The following is a 23,839-nucleotide window of genomic DNA, read 5'->3' as shown; positions in this document are numbered from 1 at the left end:
GATTTATTATCAAAAATCTCACAACACACTTGTGCGAGTGATTACTTACCCAACTGTGATGATGTAAAATCCAAATGCCGAATGATCACATAACTGAAAGTGGTAATTTAGAGAAGTCTATGATCATTGTGGGTTGAAGCACTCCTCTTGAATGACAAAGAGTAGGGCTCCCTTGAAGTACAGGTTAGAAGGTGGGCATGGTCCTGCACAAAGGGTACTGAAGATTCCTGGCCACACTTTCACTTGTCATTTTAACACACATTTATTTTCAATAAAACTGTGTTTAATTTCCAGTACAATTCAAGCAGCTGTTCCTTGAATGATAGGTTATCATCCTTGAAAGAAAAACAAACATTTACCTGGATTGGGAGATAGTTTTGAATAATGCTTTTAAAGTTCTCTTATTTTTTTGGTTTATACATCATCTATTTATTTTACTCCACAATGCCTAATAGACATTTCACAATTAGCTGCTATGTGCAAAACTGACTTGCTAGGCTATAATACTTATCACAACACTACAGAACTGATGCTGTTACATTTTTGTATACTTAAATCTATTCAAAAATGTAATCTTTTTTGAAGGAATGGACTTTAAAATTTATGTTAAAGCATAGGAATGATATACATTTTGGATTATTATCTGTAAACCCAATACAGAATCCGAAAATAATATGAAAAGTTTAACCTACTCAATGATGAAATTCATTGTGGCTAAACACTGGACAGAAAAAGATGATAGTTCACTGAATTTACGACTGTCTTTTATTAAACATAAATTTTCTTCATGTAAATTCTCACATAAATTTACCCAGGTTGTAATAAATGTTCCTGTCTGAAATCAGAACTAAGTAAAGTGTGTTGTGCTGAACATGGAAATCTCAATGTCCACTACAGTGACCTTTTACCACACTTAAAAGTGGACTTATGACATCCAGTACCAGTTCTGAATGCTGTCTCTTTAATGCATACACCTTACTGGCCTAAAGACATTTCATGCAAGACTTGTTAATGATCTTTGAAGAGAATCCTAGTAAGAAATTGTGGTAAAATGCTAATATTTTACTCGTATATTATTTTCTGCTTCTCTTATGTTGGAATGTTTTGGATTTTGCTGTATGTAAATGTTGTTTTATAAAGAAACATTGCAAATGTGATTATTATAAAAAAAGTGACTAACTTACAGGAATACCTACCCACCCTCAAAAAAGGTACTCCCCCTTTTAACATAGTTTGATTCCACAGGGTATTTCCCTAATCCAAAGTCTTTCACACCCAGTTTAGGATCTCTATCTTAAGCATATTTCTTGGCTAAATGATTACAGACATCATTTAATAAATTTCATTTAAAGTATTCATATTATTTCGACACTGAATCAGTCATTGAGTGCTATAAAAACTTCCCACATGCACTTACCCATAAGTCATAACTGCAAACTCTGAAGTAGAAGCAGATTCAGCAACAGACTGCAAGTTTCTGAGCTTTATGTTTTGCCTCTGTCCTTTGCTAGCCATTAGCTGTCCACCCCAGCTGCCCTACGATCCATTTCTCATCTGCCTTGAGGCCCATAAGACTCATTCATTATGGGGTGTGGGAGATGAACAGCCATACTGGGAGTGAGATCATTATATATGCGGAATGCAGATGCTAGAATTTTTTTGTTATGCCTTATCCTTATAGCGCACGTGCCCAGAATATGCTCATAGAGTTGGCATGTAGTGATCTCTGTGATTGCTGTCCATACTTCTGAATGAAATGTAGTCAGATCCGGTCATCCTAGAGAGATGTTCCTTCAGTGCATGCCTTAGCCCCCATCAGGACTTTCATCACTGACTGTGTGCACAGATGTATGCTAACCACATCCTGCCTCCTGTGAGATGCAAGCAAAATCTTTCCACTCATTCCACCATCTCATCCAGTCTAAGATTGGATCATGGATTTCCAGTAACAGGACTGCTAGTTCAATCCCAGTTATCAGAGAGTAGTGAGGGTTCTATCCCTTCAAAGTGTAACTTGAACAGTTGGATGGAGAAAGGAGATTCATCCCTGGTTTGGCACCTATGTCTCTATTGGACACGGGCAGCCTGTAAACTATTAATCTCCCAAGTCCCTGCTTGTAAATGTTTCATCTCTGAAGCTCCTGCTTACACTTATTTAGGGAACCAGAACTTGTCAGAGATTTGAGATGTATGGCTAGACATAAGTCATAGAAACAGTCTGTACTGCAATAAATGGAGTGAAGGAACAATAGTAGAAATCAAACTTTAAGAAGCCAATGCCAAAAGACAGAAAGTAACATTTATTGCAAAGCATTCGGGTCACAAACACCCTAAATGAAAAATACAACATTTAAATAGGAGTTCTTATAAAACACATGATTACAGCCAGCTCATCACACAATAATAATGATGCCCCACCTCCCATATGACAATATATATTATATAACAATGCATATATATGTAAAAAAGTTATAAAAATTCATTTAAAAATTCATATATCAATATATATGCACATACCATATGCATATAAATAAACATATACATAAAAAACTATACATTTTCTGCCTGTTTTTTTACTAAAATAGGGTTCAAACTAATAGCATTATTTAAACCAGGTAAGAAGTCTGCCTGTATCCTAACTATCCATTCATACTCTTTAAGTTCAACAATACAATTAATGTTACCACCCCTACTACTAATATATACTACATCAATAACTCTAAATTTAAATTGATGTTCTTGACCTTTTTCAGAAAAATATTTACTTAATGCATTAGTTCTGATATTTCTTCTAATATCAGACTTATGTTCAACTATACGTTCTCTTAATCTCCTTATAGTTTTTCCAAAATAGAATGATGAACAAGAGGTATAGGTAGCTAAATAAATAACATTAGTAGTATTACAATTTGCTGAACAATCAAACGTATTCTTTATTAGTCGTGGGGTATTTAAAAATGTTGTTTTCTGTATAAATATCCATGCAACAACTACAGTTTAAGCATTTTGTAGTACCTGGTTTACTAAAAACATTTTTATGCTGTCAGTTTGTTTAAAATCCTTATAACACAACCTTCTCTTTAATGTTTTTTTTTATTTCTATAAGCAAAAAATTGTCTATCACCACAACTTTGTTGTAACTCAGGCATTGCCATCAGAATTGTCCAATTTTTTTCAATGATTTTCTTCACATCAGCAGTTTTTATATTAAAAGTAGTTAAATACCTTATTTTATCATTTTATTCTTCTGTTTTAATAATGCATTAACATGTATTAAAAAATAGCAAATCTATAGCTAGCAAAATTAAGTGCTAAAAACTGGCAATTTAAGAGCTAAAATGCTTACCTTACAGCTCTAGGAAGCCCTAGGAAGCTCTAGCAAACCTTGTTAAATCTATAGCTAGCAAAATTAAGTGTTAAAAACTGGTGTAATTTAAGAGCTAAAATACTTACTTTACAGCCCTAGGAAGCCCTAAGAAACCTTGTTAACTGCAATAGTCCCGCTCGGGCTCACTTCGTTCCCCTCCCTGCCCCCTATTTCCACCCTCCCCTGCTACCTCTACATTTATAGTAAAATAGCCACTCCCCCACTTACTAGATCATATCAGCTTTCATCTGGGTTATTTCATCACACCCCCATTCCTCTATCTACATTTTATTAGCACCTATCAGCTTTTATCTGGCATTCTCCCTCTCCCTTCCAGAACAGTTACCTCCACCCTTTATTCTGGTGTTGTATCACCAGGAAAAACAATTCCTTAATGCACTAGCTGTATCCCTAACAATGATTTACTCCTCTCTACTACCCCTCCTGCTGGTCTCATACCTCCTTAATTTGTATGAAAACCAATTTCTCATGGGAAATCAAGTCCCAAAGGACCATACTATCACCCCGGCTGTAAATCATCCCACCTTCAACCATACTTATAACACCGGGTCCTGCTCAATGTCTTGTTTACTCTATCAACACACCAACCCCTGGCACATTAGCCCTAGATCCAGACACTACTACAAACTTATAAATAAAATCCTGAAGCTTATCACTAAGTACAGACCTAGCCTAATACTTGGTGGTGATATTCAACCCAACCCTGCCCATCTACTTCTGATATATACACCCCCCTCTACTTGTAACCTAGGCTGCAAACCTACAATCAATAGACCAACTAACTCTCTCCTATCCTGTCATCTCAATATTAGAAGCATTAATAACAAGGTACATGAACTGCATGCACCCGTGGCTGTCCACTCCCCTGAGATTCTTTGTCTATCTGAAACCTTGTTAAAACCTAACACTACAGACAATGAAGTGTTACCACCTGGGTATAACATGCACAGGCTGGATCGTGTTTCCAGGAAGGGGGGTGGGGTAGCTATACTCTACAAATCTGAGTTGAATGTGACCATAGATGTAACACAATCAGCTCAGATTAATAACTCTGAAATTCTTGCCACTAGATTGCAACTAAACAAAAGTAAATGTTTTAATATCACCTCCATGTATATTCCCCCAGGTAACAATTTTACTACATTTGAAGACACCCTGCACTGGCTATCATGTCATTACCCCCAAGAAACCCTACTACTTGGTGATTTTAACATAGACTGGGGCACCTGTTCCTCAGAATCCCCATCTACCCATATTAACCTGCATGCTGTTACACAAATCCAACCAAAAGAAAGCATACTCAACTGGGTACTCATAAATAGTCACTCCCAACTGTACATCGCTGGTACCCTCCCCGACGACCTAAGCAATCACCTTCTCACTTATATAATTAAGCACAAAGCCATTAATTCCCAACAACCCTTACTCAGAAAAGTTAGAAACAAAAAATACTTTGACCCTGCCAAATTAAAACAGGAACTTAACTCATGTTACTGGTCTATTCTAACCCCCCCCCCCCCTTAGAGGAGGCAGTTGTGTACTTTAATAACAAATTTCTTGAGATCCAAGATTTGCATGCACCTGCTTGTTCAAAGAGAACAAAAGCAAAAACTGCACCATGGCTTTCTAAAGAGTTTAGACTCAAAATTACCCATAGAAATAAATTATGGGCTTTATGGCATCCTACTAAAGACCCTCAAGATCAAATTAAATACAGGCAGTCTAGGAATGAAACTAAAAAATTCATTTTACAAGACAAAAAACAATACTACTGCAACTTACAGACAGTAAATCAAAACAACCCTCAGAAGTTTTGGGCAGGTTTGAATAATCAACTTCATCCTTCTACCCTCTAATACCCCTATCCCCGCTGCTACTATTGATAAACCCCCTGAGGATGTTTCAGAAAGTTTTAACCGATTCTTTACTGAGACAATTCAAGCCCTAGCTAGCCAATTACCTCCTGGCTCCCCTGGCCCTGAAAGTACCACCCCTAGAAACCTACTCTCATTCAGCTTCCAACCAGTGGTCATGTCACTTATCCATACCTTGACCAAAAAATGAAAACCCACACATTCTCCACAGATCAACTCCCTGCTGAGTACCTTCAAAAACCAGCTGATGCTATTGCCTACCCAGTATCAATACTAATTAATCAAACCATAGCAGAAGCTACTATTCCCACCATCTGGAAAATATCCTACGTAATTCCACTACATAAAGTAGGCAGCTCTACTAAATTCTCCAATTATAGACCAATAGCCATACTCTCTCAACTTGAAAAGATTATGAAAAAATGTTTTTGCAGACAACTCATGCACCACCTAATCCAGAATCACCTCATGGTAGATACCCAACATGGCTTCCGTCCACACCACAGCACTACTTCAGCCCTACTAGCTTTTACCAACACCATAAACAATAATTGCAACAACAATCACATATCCTATGCCCTATTCTTGGATCTTTCCAAGGCATTTGACATGTTTAACCAACAACTTTTAATACACACCCTGAAAACATTCTGGCTAGATACTAAAGCCCTTCAATGGTTTAAATCCTACCTGAATGGGAGACAGCAGGCTGTTAATTGGCAGAACAAACTCTCTAACCTACTACCTAACACCCTTGGAGTACCACACGGCTCTATATTAAGGCTCCTGCTGTTTTCCATCTTCATTAATGACCTGTATACGGTTATCCCAAAAATCAGCTGTATCCAATACACTGACAACTCCACCGTGATCTGCTCGGCCACATCTCCAACAGACTTATGGTCTGCTACCCAGTCCACCTTTACCACTATAGAAAACTGGCTTTCTGTATGTCGTTTGATACTAAATCCCAAAAATACTAAACTGCTGTTATCCTCACCAACACAAAGGTCTCCTGCTTTTACCTTTTCAATAAATGCAAATGATGGCACAATAATCTCCCCTGATCCCTCTACAAAACAGTTAGGTGTCATTATAGATAATCTAAAATTCAACCTACATTTAAACCAATCGATCAAAACCATCAATAAAAAACTAGGGTCACTTTACAGAATAAAAGCCTTCCTAATCCCTCCAGCTAAAATTGCCATAGCTCACTCTCACCTTCTTTCAACACTTCTGTATGCACCCCCTCTACTCTCTAATCTAATCAAGACTGTACTTAACAAATTCTCAACCTGCTATAACCACATTGCCAGGTTTGCCACTGGGCTGCTTTTAAGACACATCATTGCATCAATCTTAGCCAGCTTGGGTGGCTTGAACTACCCAGTCTAATCCAGTATAACCAACTGATCATGGCTTATAAAATCCTTTATAATACGGATAATACTCCTGCACTTAAAAATCTTATTAGCACCCTATAACAATCCATGACTGCTTAGATCCTCTAACAGACTACTAATTCTGAAAAGCAAAATTAACAACGCAGCTGGTGACTCTCTCTTTGCAAACTCTGTTGGCAGATCCTGGAACTCACTTCCAGTTGACATTACTTTACTCTCCTCCCTAGGTCAATTTAAAACTAGACTCAAACAACATCTAGCACTAAACTGGCTATGTCATTGCATCAGGCCTGGCTAACTCTCTTCTAGAATGTGTAAAATCTATTAATCGGCTTACTGTTTAATTTACCCCTGACTTTCACCAGGGATTAACTCTAACCTGTGGAACATGTTTATTCTTGTTTGCTTATGTACTCTTTGTCAAAATTATATTTGTAACATGTTTTATTGTTTCTGTTTACCTTGGAGCTTTTATCCCCGGGCCTCTGCTGAAAATGGACATGCATCTAGTCGGACTATCCCAGAAAACAAATGTAAAATAAATAAAATAAAAATAAACATTACCAAAAATATAGGTTTAACATTATTATGTCTTTGATCACAGACTTCCCCATAAACCTCTTTCACTTTTCCTAGATCATATCCACTTTCATAAAATTCTTGCATCATATCTTCTGCTTGTTGTTTAAAAATCCCATCTTTTGTATTGTCTGCTTAGTCTAGTAACTCGGTACTAGTCTCTGAGCCTTCCAATCATCATAAATCTTTGGTTCCGCCTATAGCAACATCAGCAGGTGGCGTAGCAGCAGAGATTACAAGAGGAAGTGATGATAATGTGTAGATAACTTCTACGACAAGCTGCAAGCAGCGTAGTGGCTTTACTTTCTTCAAAAAGCAAAAAAAAAAAAAAAGAGAGAAAAATGTGCCAGTAGCATTTCCTTTTCAGCTAAACCTTTCAGAGAATGTGGGAAGCTTGCAAATATCTTAACAAAGGGGGAGGTGCACGCATTGCCCAATGCACAGCATTGTAAATGGGACAAAAAGGAAAAATATCAGTCCAGTTCAACAGAGCAAGACTGCTCGACATTAATACACAAAAGTAAAGGTACTGTGAATCTATCTAACTATCAGTTAACAGAATTGCATTTATTTGTGTTGGGAAAGGAATTGAAATCCATCCCAACAAGTAGTGATGATATTGTAAAGGCGCTAACAGATTTGAAACTGTTTGTACAAAATTTAAGCCTAAAGCTGACTTTTGGAACAGATACAGCACAAGAAAAGACTGTTTGTAAGAAATAAAGTACATTCATACCAGTATGGTGTCCATTATTAGTGGCATTTAGTAATATCTGTGAAAGTGAATTAAGAGAACTATATTCTAGAAGTACTAAAAAGCATTATAATTTGACATATGCAGAAAATATAGCCCTTAAACAGTTGGAAAGTGATGAAAGCATTATTATAAAGCAGGACAATAAAGGGGTGCCACCATACCTCCCAACTGTCCCGAATTACTTGGTTTTTACTGAGTTTTGGGGTCCAAATAATGAGGTGCCATGATTCCCGAGTGGCACCCCTCCATTTCCGATTTTTTCTTGATTTTTTTTATTTTTGTGCATTTTTTTAAATGTTTTGCGCTTTAGCTGACATCATCGTGTGCACAATGACATCAGCTCACCAGGGCTACCAACTTGTCCAAATTCAGCTTGCGGCACACATATTTCCGGGTTTCCGGCTGGTTCAAATGCTTTGTGAGTGGGAACGAACCAGCCTGAAAAGATTTATTTAGGAGGGCTCGTCTGGCTATTTGATTTATTTAGAAGGCTTCAGCTGGAAAGGATTTGCCTGGCTATTTGATTTTTGGTTGGGAACAGATGAAGGCTCGAATGGATGTTTTGCTGCTCGAGGCAAGGATTTATTTAGAAGGCTTGTCGTTCCTCGCACAGAAAGGATTTATCGCTCAGCTCAGAAGTAAGTAAGCTGCAGGAAGGATTTATCGCTCAGCTCAGAAGAAAGTTGCAGGAAGGATTTATCGCTCAGCGTTAAGCTGAATGGTGTGTGTGTGTGTGTGTGTGTGTGTGTGTGTGTGTGTGTGTGTGTGTGTGTGTGTGTACATACAAATATGGGTCTGGTAAAGTTGGTCAAACTGTTTTGTCAGTAGTTTCTCTGCTTAAACTGTATGGTCAAAAGGTGTGTGAGTTAGCCTAATGTGAAGTGGATTATCTTATAAATAAATATATATAAATATATATATATATATATATATATATATATATATATATATATATAGATATATATATATATATATATATATATATATATATATATATATATATATATATATATATATATATATATATATATATATATATATATATAGGTATTTATATCTGTATATTGATGTTTGTGTGAGTATTAAAGACAGAAAGCTGCACAGAGTACGTATACTTAGAACCAGCTGTACAAATAGCACTAGCAGTGGGATAACTTCCTGACTGAATCCCAGACAACCTGATATCAGTGTCTATGATTTTCAGCTAACTACCGGAAGTTTCCTCTCTCTCACTGTCTCCCACTCTTGAACTGCAGCGTTACACCTGTTCTGTTTAATACATCCATTTTATTATTGTATCAATGATTTACAACAGGTTTCATTCATCTCCTTTATACAGCATTAAGGAAATGATGCTCGGAGTTACCTTTGTAGTTGTGATTTGCATGTCTGATTAAGCTCAGACTGTGCATGCCCATTTTGTAATGATTGTTGCTTTGTTAGTGGCTACAGAGTAAAAATATTCATTTGATTAATTTGTAAACTGCTGAAAGTATAGCCTTTTTTTATAAATAGCATTATCCTCAGTTTCAGTACCCATTCCTGCTTCTGGTTTACATCTCGTACTGCCACATTGGTTTAACACATGACTTGTTGAAGTGCACATGCCAAGTCTGTTTTCATTGTGAGACAGTATTGCTTTGTTTAGCAGATACCTATTCATGTTTGTGCATTGTGCTATAAAATGCAAAAATCAAATCCAAATAATCATTGTAGAAGTAAAGCAGTATGCATGCATACAATAGTGTTTATGGGAAATGGGGTAAAACAGCCAGGTAATGGGACATTGGAATGGCTGCGGAGGGACTCTGGTGCCATATTTTGGTTGTCTGTTCTTCGGTTTGCATTTGAAAGTTGATATCTCACAATTCCACAGGAGTGGGCATGGTTACATAATTATGTATGCAAATTTGATGTTAATAAGCATACAGATTTGTACCTATTTTTCATGGGCCTTGTCCAGATTTTTGATGTTTCCAGGTTGAGAGGTATGGGTGCTACTGTAATAATGGAAAGAGTAAAATAAATGTCATCTTTTAATGAAATGGTACAAGATGTAGAGACCTTTAGAAAAATAACTTTTTTAGAAGTAAAAAAATATATTTCTGAAATAAATATGGCCATTTATGAATTACAATTGATGAATGATATTAATGTGGAATTGTTTAATTATTTGTCTGTTCCATGCCCTAGAATACCAGAGATATATGGTATTCCTGAAATACATAAAGATGTGTTAAACCCCCTCCCCCTGAGACCAATTGTCTCAGGGGGTGGTTGGATAACTGAGCCCATTTCTATGTATTTGCAGAAACAGTTGAAAATGTATCTAGAAAAATGTCCTAGTATTTTGAAAGATACAACAGATTTTTTTGTGTAAGCTGAAAGAATGGTATGTTAAACATCAAGAGATGGATTATATCCTTGTTACATTGGACATTGTCGCCCTATTTACAGTAATACCAAATAGATATGGGGTAGATGCTATATGAGATTATTTAAGTGTGGAAGCAGGCCTACAGGCTAGATATATAAAAACTGCTTGTACACTATTAGAATTAGTCATCATCATCTTCTTTCGGCTGTTCCCGTTAGGGGTCGCCACAGCAGATCACCTGTTTCCATTTCTTCCTGTCCTCTGCATCTTGCTCTGTCACACCATCCACCTGCATGTCCTCTCTCACCCCATCCATAAACCTTATCTTAGGCCTTCCTCTTTTCCTGTTACCTGGTAGCTTCATCCTTAGCATCTTTTTCCCAGTATACTCAGTATCCCTCCTCACTATTAGAATTAGTACTAACCAAAATTATTTTTTTGTTTGATAATGAACCTTACTTGCAGTTGGCAGGTGTGGCCATGGGTACTCCCATGGCTAACAGCTATGCTTATTTAGTACTATATGAATGGGAGAAGAAATTTATTTATAGTAAATGAAATGTTTTGAATAATAATGTTACATTTTACCAAAGGTTTGTAGATGACTGCTTTCTTGTTTGGAAAGGTACGTTACAAGAGTTAAATACATATATCACCTATCTTAACTCTACTACCAGTTTTCTGAAGTTTAAAATGGAGAGTTCAAATGAAAAGATAGTTTTATTAGATGTAGAGATAAGAAAAATAGAAGGAAGAATAGAAACTAGGGTACATAAGAAAGATGTTCAAGTAAACCGCTATGTAAACAGGCATAGTATGCATGCACCTCGTGTATTCACAGGGGTACTAAGAGCACAGTTGACTACATTAAGTAGACTTAATACGGAAGATGGGATTTTTAGACAACAAGCAGAAGATATGATGCAAGAATTTGATGAAAGTGGATATGATCTAGGAAATGTGAAAGAGGTTAATGAGGAAGTATGTGATCAAAGACATGATAATGTTAAACCTATATTTTTAGATGGTAATGTTAAAAATAAAAATGATAAAATAAGGTATCTAACTACTTTTAATATAAAAACTGCTGAAGTGAAGAAAATTATAGAAAGAAATTGGACAATTCTGATGTCAATGCCTGAATTACAACAAATTTGTGGTGATAGACCATTTTTTGCTTATAGAAATAAAAAAAATTAAAGAGAAGGTTGTGTTTTAAGGATTTTAAAGAAATTGACAGCATAAAAAAAGTTTTTAGTAAACCAGGTACTACAAAATGCTTAAACTGTAGTTGTTGCATGGATATTTATACAGAAAACAACATTTTTCAACACCCCACAACTAATAAAGAATATATCAGGTAAAAAATAGCTGCTATATTTAGTGTCTCGATAATAACAGTAAGGTTTGTTAGCTAAAAAATGGCAAGACACCTTGGCAGAGCAACAGTCACTGTTCCTGTTTCAGTTTTTTACTTACAGTTAGTGGAAAGCGAATTGGAATAAATGCCTCAGATAATTGATGGTAACCATCCAAATTGATAGCCAAAAGCAAGTTTGTGTTGGACAATAACTGTCTGTTAAGATAGCAGCTGTTAGAGTTTCACGACTTCTGCAGACAGTTTACTGTAAAATAGTCAGCGAAACACACCGGCTGTTTAAATCCCAGTAAATTTTGAGTTAACAGGTCGGTTTTCACCTCACCAAACAGAAAATTGTTCCACAGTTAAACAACACAAGCTATTATGTGTTGAAGTTCGGTCTTCACCTCATTACAAATGGAAACAGCTGTCCAAAATGCACTTTTGAAAGGACCACAGTGATATAATCTTGTAGATACGAACACTTTATTAACAAAAAACTGGCAAGCACTTTCACCTTGTAGGCTTCCTCAGGCCAAACACATCACAAAGCTTTGACATATATATATATATACTTTAGGTCTGTGTGACATCACTTCCCTTGTGCTTGACTCACATTCAAATATTTAAAGCAACACTAACTATATAAAAAATGTGTATAAAATGCTGAGTATAATGTTGGTCGACTGTGATCAGCTCAACATATACTACTTAAAATCAATTGTATATATATATATATATATATATATATATATATATATATATATATATATATATATATATATATGTCAAAGCTTTGTGATGTGTTTGGCCTGAGGAAGCCTACAAGGTGAAAGCGCTTGCCAGTTTTTTGTTAATAAAGTGTTCGTATCTACAAGATTATATCGCTGTGGTCCTTACAAAAGTGCATTTTTGACAGCTGTTTCCATTTGTAATGAGGTGAAGACTGAACTTCAACACATAATAGCTTGTGTTGTTTAACTGTGGAGCAATTTTCTGTTTGGTGAGGTGAAAACCGACCTGTTAACTCAAAATTTACTGGGATTTAAACAGCCGGTGTGTTTCGCTGACTATTTTACAGTAAACTGTCTGCAGAAGGCGTGAAACTCTAACAGCTGCTATCTTAACAGACAGTTATTGTCCAACACAAACTTGCTTTTGGCTATCAATTTGGATGGTTACCATCAATTATCTGAGGCGTTTATTCCACCGCTTCCACTAACTGTAAGTAAAAAACTGAAACAGGAACAGTGACTGTTGCTCTGCCAAGGTGTCTTGCCATTTTTTAGCTAATAAAGAATATATGTTTGATTGTTCAGCAAATTGTAATATTACTAATGTTATTTATTTAGCCACCTGTACCTCTTGTTCATCATTGTATTTCGAAAAAACTATAAGGAGATTAAGAGAATGTATAGTTGAACATAAGTCTGATATTAAAAAAAATATCAGAACTAATGCATTAAGTAAACATATTTCTGAAAAAGGTCAAGAACATCAATTTAAATTTAGAGTTATTGATGTAGTAGGGGTGGTAACATTAATAATATTGTTGAACTTAAAGAGCATGAATGGATAGTTAGGCTACAGGCAGACTTCTTACCTGGTTTAAATAATGCTGTTAGTCTGAAGCCTATTTTAGTAAAAAAAAAACAGGCAGAAAATGTATAGTTTTTATGTATATGTTTATTTGGATCTACTTCAGTAGATCAAACCTTTACAAGTTCAAACTACATATGGCTGAGACCATATGTTCGAACTTGTAAAAGTTCGAACACTGAAGTAAAAATAAATAAAATAAAATACAAAACTAAATGTCTATAGCAGGGGTGATATGCCCCCTGCACCCTCCACACCCCCCTTACTTAAATATAAAAACTCTGAGGTCGCACTACATTGGGGAAATGGGAAATCTTCCCTTTCCACACTGTACGGAGATCTCCATTCAGTCCGATCAAACTTTTACAAGTTAATGGAACTATAATGGACTTGCAGAATGTATTTATAATTGTTTTTATGGATTGGCTATTATCTGATGAAGTTGAGAAGATTCTTGATGAAAGCTCTTATCCATTTGTTATTTTGGTGTAATAAAAAGTGTTGATTAGCGCATGCAAAGTGTTTTGCAGTCATTTACTACAAGGATTTACAAGAACTTTTAAAGTGTGTGGTTCCAGGAGTGCCGATGTTCTTTTTATTTACTTTGTAGCCCTTTAGTAAGGTATCTCTGTGAGCATTCCAGTTATTGCATGAGTCTGGACAGATACATGCCAAAAGGGGCATTATATTCAATGACTGGTCTAACAAGGGTTGAGTGAAGGGGAACAATGACATACCTAGATCTAGATACAATCCCTTTATTTATAAGCTGTGCAGTATAGAAAGACTTTCTTACAACAACGGACACGTTTTTCAAAAGTTAGGTCACTGTCTACATAAACTCCCAAATCCTTAACAACTGAGTCAACTCTCAGGGGCGTAATGTCAATGTGGTAGTTTCATGTGACAGATGACTTACAAATGCAATAATACATTTTTTGGCATTTAGTTCCAGAGTATTAGTTTGGTACCAGTTATTTATTTGAAGCAAAGCCTCCTGAAGTATGGCTAAGTTATTTGGGGATTCACTGGCTACTTCTAGCTTGCAGTCATCTGGAAACTTAGTCAGCCAGAGCCCTTTGGTATATATATATGATTTTGTTTTTGAGATTATGAACATAACTAAAAAATGCCTGATGATTGTCTTTGGTTTGTGTAGCTATGTTAGCCCCAAGCTCGGCTTTGGTGGATCTTATTAAAATCCTGAGTTGTTTGTTTGAGTGATGAAGGCTGTTCTATTCTGGGAATTGCTCTTCTTACTTTTGGTCAAAATTATTTTCCTGTTATCATAAAGCCTGTTGATATTACAGTTCCCACCATGTGGATTTGTTTCTGGGTTTTCCCTGCCTTTGTTCCTATGGGGTACAGCCACATCTATGCAGTTGTTTACATGCTGGCATAGTGTGGTGTTTCACATTTCTGTGTATCCAAGGGAGTTAACTGGGTTTAGTGAGGATATGAATCTTGCCAATGTATCACTTAGGAGTAGGTAGTTTGTCATAAACAAAAAAATTAAAGGCACCTTAGGTGAAAGTGATCTTTGGTTTCAGTTTTATTTTGAAGGCAACTGCTTTATGTTCAAGCCTAACAAGTGATGAAAATATGCAAGGAATGGTGCAAATTGCTCCCATATTAGAATGGACCAGATCCAAGATGTTATTCCCCCTTTAGGGTAGTCTAGCTGATTGTTACAGGACATTGGAATTGACAAAGTCCAGGAATGTCTGTGCCTGTGCAGTAGTGGTGGTGTAGGTTTCCCAGTCTGTAGTTGTATAGTTTAGATCACCTAGGAAAATGGTGTTGGGTTTAATACTGTGGGATTCTTGTTCCTACAAATAAGTGGTTTTTTTTTTTTTTTTTTTTTATTGTCACAGAGGGCGTTCTATAAATAGTTCATATATGGTTCTGGACCTTTCTGATGGTTATTTGGACATGGTGAAGCTCTAGTGCCTCATGCACGATGATACTCTTCAGGATATAGGTTGGGACACCTCCTCATTTTTATCCCACCTGCTCAGTAGCTGGTCAAAATGTGTGGAAGGCATTATAGCCCTGCATGGCTGGAGCAGAATTGGCTATTTTAAACCATGTCTTAGTCACTGCACAGATGTCTGTACCCCTGGGTGAGAAGAACTTGTAGTGAGTGGAGGTTCCTATATTTTTTTTTTATTTAGGCTCCTAAAATAATCATAAATAATCATGAATTCCATTGTGACATGCTATATTCCTTGTAATTCACCCTAACAACCTGTCCCACCATATCACCCAATCACTTCTTTAGATCTCAGCCTTCCCTGCCTTATATGTTCCATTTCCAAATGAGATCTTTGCCTATCTAGCAACGGATCTTCAATCTTACCATGCCATGATCTGATATAGTCCTTTAACATTCCCGAGATTCCACATGTTTATGATTCCCTTATCTTTCTTGTGACTTGTTATTTGCTAAATGTAAATCCCTTTTCATCCCCTCTGCATGGTACCTTTATATAAACTTTTCCCCAAATTCCCATTCTTTATACTGGTGCTCCTATTCTAGATATCTTATTACACTGAGTAACCTTAAATACCTTATCTATCCCATTGAACATTGAAGCCCTTCAACTCATCTTAATCTCCCAATTACTAAAAAAAAAAAATAATACATTTCAGCAATCTTTTTTGCCACCCAAACTCGGGCATAATGTCTGATCTGTCAGTGGTCACTTCGTTACCCCATTTACTCCCTCACAGAGTTGCAGGCACTCTTTTCAATACATTTTCCTCAGAAATGCTGCCATTAGTAAGACATTATAACTACCATCATCATCCAGAGGAAGTCGTTATTAACTACTGTAGACCCTTACCTCTGTGAAGTTCAGTCACCTAACCACCGACAATTGGGGCAATTTGGGATAAATATGGCTAAGCTTGTAGGGGCTCTAGAACTGTTAGCCTAGTAACCTTCTATGAACCTATAAACCTATCACGCTCCTTTATCCTGTTTTTCTATATGGGGTGGGAGCACCATGTCACTTGTCTCCAACTTTTTGATTTAGTACCACCTTCCTACTTTCTTCAACAGCTATGCCTGCTTGTCATATGTATTCTCTTATGCAACCTATCCATCTCTTGGTTGATAATCCTTGCTTTCTGTTACCTTATTCAGCATTTCCCAAGTCATTTTTTTACTAGATTGTCTTCAGCTTTTCTGCACATGTGCCCAAATAATTGTATTCTGTTCTCGTTGATCTTTTCTGCAGTTGGAGTTACTTTGGTTTCTGCTCTAATGATATCATTTTTTTTCATCTGTTCCACAGCATGCATTCCACTACTTGTCTTAGACAATTAATCTGTCTTCACTGCTCAGGTTTCTGTACCATACAGCTTTACCATTTGCACCACTGTTTTTACAGCTTACTTTTCAGCTTCCTTGGCATTTTTCTGACATTACCCCGGGCCTTTGTACCAGTTAAGTGCTGCAGTTCTTCAAACTTTGAACCCCTTATTCAGACTTTCCTTTTCCTCAACCACTTCTCACACATAAAGTTGGTAAGTTGTTCAGCTGTTTTCCTTTCTATCTTAACTTTCAGCTTCTACTGGTTTCTCCCATTTGCTGCCATGGCAACAATCTCATCTGTAATGAGTTTTATCCAATGTCCCTTCAGTTTTGGTTTCCATTCCCCCGTCATTTGCTAAAGTTCCTGTTCAGAGTCTGTTTTCAATATCATATAGCCTGAATGCAGAAGCTTTGTTGATCTGCCCCCTCTGACCTGTTTTCTAATGCAATCCATTGCCAGTATGACCAGCAGAGGCGAAATCTAATGCACACCCACTCCTGCTATGAGCCTCTCTGTGAGTCTGAATACTGTTTGTAATTTGTGCCATTGGGTCCTTGTACACTGACTGCACCAGTTCTAGCAATGTTTCTAGTACTTTAAACCATCCCAGGCCTGTGACTGCCCCCCATCACCTTATTCACTCTTGTCATGATCTTACTCCAAATCTAGGAATTCCCAGTTGGATTCATTCCTCATCTCCAGTTTCTTCCTCACTATCTATCTCATTGATACACTGGGTCAGTTGTGCTTTATCCTGATCTGACTCAGAACTCCTCATCTTGCTTTCTACTATCCTGTGTATTTGTTTATCAATCTCCCAGTCCAACTTTCTAATACCCTGTGTAATTGTTTATCAATCTCCCTGTCCAGCACTTCCATGCAGTGTGACAAGAGAGTAATAGCTCTGACCTGTCCACAGTTATGAATGTCCCCTTTGATCTTGTAGTCTGTCACTAGCATATTTATTCTGCTGTCATACAGGGTAAGCCTTACTCTCCATACCACTATGAGTACTGCCAGAAGCAAAAATGTCTTCATTTCAAAACCTCTTACACACATGTTTATTGCTTCATAAGTAAGTACAAGGCTAGCTACCCTTTTGGGCCATTTTAAACCAAGCCAATTTTTCTTAATGGTGAGAATCAAACCCTGTATCTTATACTTGTGAGGTAAACACATTAACCATTACGGAACTGCCCCCAAAGGTCAGAATCAAACCCTATACCTTTTGTCTGTGAAGATAAGACTTTTAATCATTATGCCAACATGTACTTCTGTTCCAGCTCTATATTTATTTATTATTTGTTTACCAGGAAAGTCTGACTTGGAACTATGCCAATTTTCAGCAGAGGCCTGGGGAGAAACACTCCAGACACGTCTTTGTAACAAGGAAGGAACCCAGAGTCCCCAGAGAAAACCCACACGAATGCAGGGAGGATATGCAGACTCCACACAGAAGGCACTCCAGCTGAGAATTGAACCATAGAACCTCTTGCTGTGAGGAAACAACGCTATCGCTGCACCACTGTGTCATGCTTATAGATGCTCTATTATTACCCCATTTCCAAAGGTTCACTCACCCTCATGAAATACTGCTGATCTGTTTTCAAGCTTTGTCCCGTAACTAAAATATTTGAGAAACATTTATATAAACATTTGTTTAACAACAGCAACAGCTACAGCCTCGTCTGTGATAGACAACATAGGTCCAAAACCTCTCTTAGCACCATGGCAACATCGATCTCTGCAACTTAATATGTCTACAATAATATGAACCTTTAATGTTCACTGTTTGTTGTTAAAAAGGGATATAAAGTTACACAGACTGCAGAAAGGACAATCCAGAACTTATCTAAACAATCCTGTCTTGGTTTGTGATTTAATGTGGAGTTGCCTGGTAAGGAAGCTTTATTTAAATCAATGTTTTATTTCTTACTACTGTTCTTCACTTTATGTAGGAAGGAAAGGACAGCTAGTAGTCAAGAAGATTTACTATAATTTACATATTGTTGTTTTACCTTTAATTTTCACTGTTTTTTTGTTAGGAAGGGATAGGTTTTAGGCATTCAAACTCTAGATAACCTAAGGGACCTCACATCTATAAAGTCACACAGACTGCAAAGAGGACAATCCAGAGCTTATCTAAACAATCCTGCCTTGGTTTGTGATTTATTGATAATTACTGTTAAAAAGAGGTTCATCTGTGAGTGATAGTAAAGAAATTCCAGCTTTTGTCTGACTTTCGGAATTTGTATGGTCAGAGCAACAACTCTACTGTACTTTCTTTAGTATTTGGTTGTATATTGTTTATGTGATTTTTCTCACAGAAGTTGATTTAGGTTCTCTTTGTATTCTGTGGTAACTGATTTTGATTATTCTGTTCTTTTATAATTTTTTATTCATTTGAAGCTGAATTTGAATTCCTTAAATGAGTATGCCATTAATGATTTGCTAAAGCACAAATATCTTGTACAGTGTAATAAATGCTACATATATTTAAAGGTAACGCCTTGTAATACTGGTGATCTGTGTTCCTCATCTCAAAAGCTGGATGATTTGCTTACTGTTATTAGTACTAAATCTAGATGTACCTATGAGGATTGAACTTGTGCAATCGGCACAGCTTGGAGAACTGGTGTTACATACATTAATAACTAAAATCGTGACATAAATAATATTAGAAAAAAAAGAGCAAATAGAACATATTTAGGAAAGGATGTGTCTATTGTCTGTAAAGATCACTCAACCCCTATGAAACAAGATGATGCCTCTGACAGCTTTGGAATTCTGAATACAGGTCCTGAGCAATATGAGGACTCGGAGTGCTTAGAAGGAAATAAAAAAGAAAGAAAATAGGAAGTTACCACAATTGGATGGGAGAAAGGAAATTCACCCCAGGGATCACGTCAGTCGCCCTGCTAGACAGGGGTCCAGGAAAGTAAATAATGTGGGAAGAAATAGCCAGGGAATTGTTATGGCTAGGCTTGTATAGGCCCTAGGGCTGATAGCCTAGTACCAACCTATGAACCTATGAACCTATGAAGTTCGCAACAAATATCAAGGAAGTGAAATAAATTGATAAATGTCTGTAAAGATAATGCATACTAAAAAGGACACTGCTTTGTTATGTAACACACACATTACAGGGAATGATCAAATGTTTCTATCAGAAAACCCTCAGTATACAGTAAAAGGCAGCATGTTTCCAAAAGAGAAGGTAGAAAAAAAGAGGCAAGGGGCAAGTGGAAAGGAAAAAAATCAAAACTGAACATGGAATGACTGAAGAACATTGCTATAAAAGAGAAGAACGATGTACATTGACAACATGGTTCAAGCTGTGGGTGCACAAAGCCAGCTGGATGAAAATTGTATGATTGCAAATATAATACATAGGTTCCTAGGTTCATAGGTAGGTACTAGGCTATTGGCCCTAGGGCCTATATAAGCCTAGCCAAAAAGGTACCCTGGCTTTCACCAACCAAGAAACTTATTTTCCTGTGCCCCTGTCGAGCAGAGCCACAGAGGTGATCCCTGGGGTGAATTTCTTGTTTCCCATCCAATCATCAAGATTTTTCTTTAAGAGTGCTAATGAGGATAGATAGGTAGCCTGTTCTAGAGTATGGGAAGTCTCTGGGACAGGAATCTATCCCTCCAGCATGTTCTGTTTATTGTGGTGACAAGGTTTCGGTCTCTACAGCATATAGTTTGAAGGGATTGGGATTTCTTTAAGTGGAGCATGTCCAACAGATCTGGGTTTGACATAGCTTTGTATGTTAGGCAGAGATCGCTTCTGAGTAGGCGATATATGACGGAGTAAAGTTGGAGTTTTTTGAGACGGTCTGCGTAGGGTATCTGTTTGAGGCCAGTAATCCTCTTTGTGAGGTATTTCTGTGGTGTCTCCAGTTGTTGTAGATGTCATGTGAGATACATACCAAAAGGGGAGCTGTACTCTATAATGGGTCTAATGAGTGATGAGTAGAGGGGAACAATGACCTCTTTTTTTTCTGGATGAGAAACCTTTTGTGATGAGGTGTGCCATGTAGATGAATTCCCTGACCACTGTGGAAATGTGATTATCAAAGGGGAGACTACTGTCCCACCTGTGTCCCAAGGTCTGTTATCACACTTTCAGTGTTAAGTAGACTACCACCTATGTGGTAGTTTATGGGTACAGAGTTTTTACCAAACGGGATGACAATGCACTTTCTGGCATTGAGCTTCAGGCCATTGCTTTGACATCAGGCATCTGTCTCAGTGAGGCCCTTATGTAGGATGTCCACATCATTAGGAGTTTCGATTATGGCTTATGGCTTATGAATTAAGGCCTTCTGTGTTAGCCTGTACTTCAGAGAAGTATATACCAAACAGGAGATGACCCAGGACTGAACCCTCTGGTACTCCACTTGTCACTGGTTTGAAGTCGGATTTGGAGTCTGCTACTTTCACAGTGTGGGTTCTGTCCATGAGTCAGTTGGCAACCCATCTTGTGACATAGGGATTTATACCTAGTTTAGAAAGTTTATCTATAATTCCAGAGTGGGGGATGGTATTGAAAGCCTTTGCAAGATCTAGATAGGCTGTGTGAACCATCTTACCCTCATCTATGGCTTTGGTGACTGCTTCAAAGAAGTCTATCAGGTTTAGGAGACATGCTCTGCCTTTTACAATCCCGAACTGGGTGAAACGTAGTGAAAACAGTGGAAATAAGAAAAATGTTGATGCAGTTCATTCCTACATATTTATAGAGCAGATATTACTGAATTAGAAGTTGAAGATTCTTCAGAACTAGTCAGAAAACAATATTCCTGTGTTTGGAATTTCAATTATTAGAGAAACTGATACTTACATTTGCAGAGAAGATAATGAACATCAAATCATGTTGTTATGCTTACCAGGAGCAAAAATAGAGGATGTGAAACAAGCCTTACAATGCCAAAATGAAAGGCGGTATTGGCCTGTTTTTATTCATGGTGGTACAAATGATCTCATCTGCAAGGCCTGTCTGACTGTTAGTAGGGAACTTACAGCCATCTTGTATAGTATAGCTTGTGCTAGTGTTAGGACATATTTTCACAAATCACATATAGAAATGAAAATCAGGTCACCATGAATGAAAAGAAATGTCCTGTTTTAAAAAATGGAAATGTGTGGAGCATCTGACCCTAATTTTGGGCATACATGTGTTGTGATAGGATAGCGTAGACTTGCCAAGATCAGGGAGGAGAATTTTTGTAGCAGATATTTTGCAATATTCGACAAACACAAGGCCAGGACAAAAATTTAACATATCAAAGATAACCACATTTGATGCATCTCTGATCGTTGTTAATGCTAGGAACATTAATAGTAAAGTTTATTACTGGAACATTTGCTACATTCCCACAAGATTTATGTTGCTATTGTTTGTGAAACATGGTTAAAGAATAATTACTAGAAACCAGTTCTGTCAGGGTATAAATATTTTTACTATAACAGACAGTCAAAAGGAAAATCGGGTGGATGTGTTATAGGATCATTGGATCATAGGAAGTTACTAGGCTATTGGCCCTGAGGCTCTTACAAGCCTAGTCAAGAATTTAGCCCATGTTACAAGAAGTCAGCACCTCATGCCCCTGTTCAGCAGGGACACAGCTGGAATCCCAGGGGTGAATTTTCTGTTCCCCTTCCAGTTATCCAGGTTGTGCTTAAAAAGGGTTAATGAGGTACTCTGCTTGATGTGGAAAGAGAGTCTATTCCACAGAAGTGGGAGTCTCTGGGACTCAAATCTGTCCCGCCAACAAGTCCTATTGATGTCACAGACCAGGTTGAGGTCACGAGTGTGAGTTACTCGAGTGGAGCTTGACTTGTAGATATGCAGCAGTCCCATCAAGGTGTGGTCTGAGATTGCTTTGTATGCCAGACAGAGGTGACCTCTGAGGAGTCTGTATAAGAATGAGTAGAGGGACAGGACCTTTAGCCTATCTGTGTAAGGTAAATGTTTGAGGCCCTGGATTCTCCTGATGAGGAACCTCTGTGGTCTCTCCTGCTGCTGCATGTGCTTTGTGAGGTACATGCCAAAAGGGGCATTGTACTTAATAATGAGTCTTAGAAGGGAAGAATACAGGGATGTTATGACCTCCTTGTCCCTGGATGAGATACCCCTACTAATGAGGTGGGCCATTTAGAAAGCTTCCCATACAGTGGAAGCAATATGGTGGTCAAAAGTCAGTTTGCTATCAACCTGGGAGCCCAAGTCCCTCATGACTGATTGTGTGCTTAGGAGATTGTTATTAATGAGATATGGTGGCTTCACCCTTCCCAAAGGGAATGATGATGCACTTTTTTGGCATTTAGTTTGAGGCCATGGTTCTGCAACCAGTCATTTGTTTGGGTGAGACCCTCTTGGAGAATGTCCACATAACTAGGAGAATTTATGACAGTGCCCAGTTTGCAGTCATCTGCAAACTTGATCAGCCATAGCCAACTGGTTTGGGCCTGCAACTCAGAAAAGTATATCCCAAACAAGAGAGGCACCAAGACTGATCTCTGGGGTACACCACTCTCATAATGGGTCTACTGCTTGAGGTGGCTTCCTCTATTTTGACTATGTGGGTTCTGTCAGTGAGCTAGTTTGCTACTCATCTGGTAACATATGGATTGATGCTTAATTGAGAGATTTTATCTATTATACCTGAGTTGGGAATAGTATTGAAGGCATTTGCCAGGTCAAGGTAGGTAGTGTGCACCATCTTCCCCTCGTTCATGGCTTTTGTGACTGTCTCAAAGAAGTCAACAAAATTTAACAGGCATGACCTCCCTTTGATGAAACCAAACTGTGTGGGATTGAGTGTTTGGAGGTTGCCAATGTCCTTGTTAATGAGAACCCTGATAATCTGCTCCATGGCCTTGCAGATAGTGCTAGTTAGGATGATGGGTTTATAATTTTGTGGATTGGTGGACACTCCACCTTTGTGCAAAGAAATGACAGTGGCTGTCCTACACTTGGCTGGGCTTACGCCGGTACTCAGGATTTGGTTGAATAGGGTGCCTAATGGTGCTGCAAGTTCCTGCTTGAATTCATGTAGGATGAAGCATGGGATGTTACTGTATCCCACAGAGGCTGTATTTTTTGCCTTTGAGAGGGTAGTGATGACTTACTTCCTGGAGATAAGTGGAGGGGGGCAGGTGCTGGCATGTTGT

The sequence above is a fragment of the Protopterus annectens genome, chromosome 1.part1 (assembly GCF_019279795.1).
Source record: "Protopterus annectens isolate FY-2018-M chromosome 1.part1, PAN1.0, whole genome shotgun sequence".
In the NCBI taxonomy this organism is placed as follows: domain Eukaryota; kingdom Metazoa; phylum Chordata; order Ceratodontiformes; family Protopteridae; genus Protopterus; species Protopterus annectens.
The sequence above is the reverse complement of the archived record's forward strand: the minus strand, read 5'-3'. Positions refer to the sequence as shown.